Here is a 3,993-nt window from a genome sequence, read left to right as displayed (position 1 = left end):
GGTTGCTGTGTTGTTCAGTTATAAATTTGAGAGAGAGCTCTTTTGCCTGTATTTTCACAGTATTGATAGAAAATTAATTTGCATTCTCCTCTCAGAATATACATTAAAATACCATTATTTTGGCATGATCTGCTTATAGTGGTATATGACAGAGCAACTGTATTTAAAGCCTGGCTACCTTTCTATCGTACTGTTAGTCCCATGATTGTATTACATTTGGAGTCTTAATTTGTCTGGAAAAATTGCCCCGGGTTGAAAATTGATATATTAAAGTGTCTGCCAATAAGCAACCCTTTCCCCCTATTCTGAAAAAAATGGAAAATAGGTGTAACCATATGAGTAATAAACAATAAGTTACCGCATATAGACCATAGTCTCTTTCAAAGTTAAAGTGGCCATTTGAAACCTTCTGACACTTGAAACATTCTGGCATGTCTTATTCTAAGTACAGTATAAATAAAGCAAATAGTTACAACAATAGTTATTGCATAGATGCCACAACCTCTCTTAAATTGGTAACTTTATGCATTTTTTCCAAAAGCAGTTAGATCACATGATGCACTGATTGTCTGACTTTAAAAAGCTAACCAAAAAACACAATTCAAAACCATTTGCATTCTAGGAGCAGATACATTGTTTCAATGCCTCTGCACCTAGAATGCAAATGGTTTTGAACCTTTATTTGTTTTAAAGCCAGACAGCGCATCATGTGGTCTAGTTGCTTAAGTTTAAAAAAGACTGTGGTATCTATGAGGAATTATTGTCGTAACTATTTTCTTTATTTATACTTGGAATAGGACACATCAGAATGTTTTAGTGAGAGCAATTAAGGTCTCACTGAGAGTGTTTGCTCTTTTAGGATTATATTCAGTATTTACTAAAACTGAGGTATACTGTAACTCATCTGGCCTCTGTGTAGTCAATATTACTGCTGTGAAATTTTTTTTTTCTTATGGTACTTAATGGCTGCGTGGGCTTGGGAAAACTTTTATAAACACAGGGTTATGATCAAATAAATTAGACAAATATGTGACAAAAGATGCATTGGGTCACTGGATGATAACAATCATATCTTCCACATTTTGGAAGATTTTTTTGTCTGAAATTGTCCTAATCCATATCCATGATCAAATAATAATTTACTCTAGTTCAGATCCTTCTGGTCAAGCCAGGGAATTATAAATGTGATCAAGTCGGGGAAACAATCTATGGTGTATATTTAGGACCTGATCCAAACTCACTGAAGTCAATGAAAAGACTCACATTGACTTCACTGGATTTTGGAACAGATCCCTAATTCAGGTATATAACCTGATCAGTGGTGTTGATATATCAAGTACAGATTTTTACTGAAACTTTCAGTTTTCACTTCAGACCTATTACTTTTTCATGTAAAAAGTTTTTCTTTAGACTCTCTTTCAATAAATTGAGAGATTCTGAAGCACCTTCATCTTTGATTTTTTAGCACCAACAAAAATGTCTCCCCTGATTTAGTTCTGCACGAAATGGATGCAAAAATAAGCCCCAGACATCTATCTTTTGGCAGATCTTTGCTAGGCTTTGTATCGCTTATACTTTTCCACCATTGTAGCAACAAGGAGCAATGGTCTCAAGTTGCAGTGGGGGAGGTCTAGGTTGGATATTAGAAAAAACTATTTCACTAGGAGGGTGGTGAAGCACTGGAATGGGTTACCCAGGGAGGTGGTGGAATCTCCATCCTTAGAGGTTTTTAAGGTCCGGCTTGACAAAGCCCTGACTGGGATGATTTAGTTGGCATTGGTCCTGGTTTGAGCAGGGGGTTGGACTGGATGACCTCCTGAGGTCTCTTCCAACTCTAATCTTCTATGATTCTATGATCATACTATTACAGACAGACAGACAGTAGAAACAAAACATCTATCCTCAACTATCTATAAAGAGCTGCACTGACAAAATATTCCAGGTCTTTCCTGTCCCACAGTTAAATTTATTTGTTACCTGTGCTGACCTAGTTTATAGTTGAATGGTGTGGGTTTCTGTGTTTTAATTGGGGGGGGGGAATGGGAGAGTTAATTACTCTAAAAGTGGGAGCACAGCTTATTGCAAGACTGTACTCAAAGAGTAGTTATCAATGGATTGCTGTTAAATGGGGAGGTGGTATCTAGGGGGCCCCACAACGGTCAGTTTTGGGTCTGATACTAGTGAATAGTTTCATTATGACTTAGATAATGGAGTGGAGCATATGCTTATACAATTTGTGGATGCCACCAAGATGGGAGGGCTTGCAAGCATTCGGAGGACAGGATTAGAATTCAAAACAACGTTGACAAATTGGAGAATTGGTCTGAAATCACCAAGATGAAATTCAGTAAAGACAAATGCAAAGTACTGCACTTAGGGAGGTAAAATTTAATGTATATCTACAAAAATTGGGAGTAACTGGCTAGGTGGAAGTACTGCTGAAAAGGGTCTGTGGGTTATAGTGCATCACATTGAATATGAAACAACAACGTGATGAAGTTGCAAAAACGGTTTATATGATTCTGGGGTGTATTAAGAGGAGTGTTGTATGTAAGACCCGGGATGTAATTGTCCCACTCCACTGGGCACTGCTGAGGCATCAACTCGTGTACAGTGTCCCAATTCTGGGTGCCACACTTCAGGAAATATTTGAACAAATTAGAGAGAGTCCAGAGGAGAGCAACAACAATGATCAAAGGTTTAGAAAACCTGACCTATGAGAAAATTTTTTTAAAATGGCATGTTTAGACTTGAGAAAAGAAGACTGAGGGGAGATCTGATAAATCTTCAAATATGTTAAAGGCTTTTACAAAGAGGATGGTGATCAGTTGTTCTCCATGTCCACTGACGGTAGGACAAGAAGTAATGGGCTTAATCTGCAGCAAAGGAGATTAAGGTTAGAGGTTAAGAAAAACTTTCCTAGCAACAAGTTTCCAACTAGGAGTAGTTAAGCTCTGGACTAGGCTTTCCAGGGAGATTGTGGAATCCCCACCACGGGAGGTTTTTAAGAACAAGTTGGACAAACACCTGTCATGCATGGTCTAGATCTAGATTCTCAAACTGGGGGTCAGGACCCCTCAGGGGGTTGCAAGGTTATTACATGGGGGGGTCGAGAGCTGTCAGACTCCACCCTAAACCCCGCTTTGCCTCCAGCATTTATAATGGTGTTAAATATATTAAAAAGTGTTTTTAATTTATAAGGGCGGGGTCGCACTCAGAGGCTTGCTATGTGAAAGGGGTCACCAGTACCCCTTTGAGAACCATCGCTCTGGATTCATTTGGTCCTGCCTCAGTGCAGGGGGCTAAACTTGATGATCTCTTGAGGTCCCTTCCAGTCCTACATTTCTATGATTAATTTATCCTGTATTTGGTAGCTCAAGTAGCTCTTTCACTTCTAGTGATCTTGTAACAATAATTAGTACAAAATATGCAGATAGAAGTGTGATTTTTTTCTCCCCCACAGTTGACAGAGTTCCTATTGTGTACTCAGTACAAGAAGTATCGTCTTTGCCCTAAATGATTTATTTAAATGCAAAATGTAAGCAAATATGAATGGTGGAATAGCCCTTCAGTGTATAATCTCTGATCAGTAACAGGTAAGGAAACTTTAGAAATGACTTTTCTTTCCCTTTAGAGAGCAAAGCCTTGTGGTTAAAGCACAGAACTTGAAATCAAGGGATCTGGATTCTGTTTCCTAGCTCTGGCACTTCAAGTTATGAGCCAGTGATAATACTGCACTGGCGTATTGGGAGGGTTAATTCATTTATCTTTGTAAAGTGCTTTGAAGTCATACCAGGAAAGGTAATTTCTGGAGCAAATCTCCCTCCTCCTCCTCCTCTGTGGGTGCTGAGGTCCCCTAGGCAGCAGAACCTGTGTGGATCATTGAAAGCCAGGGGAGTGCAAGCTTTGGGGAGGGCTGTGCAGGACATGCACAATACCTATCTGACACAGAGCTCTGTTCTGTAGCAGTTCTCTGTCAAAGGAACAGTGGAG

The sequence above is a fragment of the Trachemys scripta genome, chromosome 6 (genome assembly GCF_013100865.1).
Source record: "Trachemys scripta elegans isolate TJP31775 chromosome 6, CAS_Tse_1.0, whole genome shotgun sequence".
Taxonomy (NCBI): Eukaryota; Metazoa; Chordata; order Testudines; family Emydidae; genus Trachemys; species Trachemys scripta.
Note: the sequence above shows the minus strand (reverse complement) of the source record.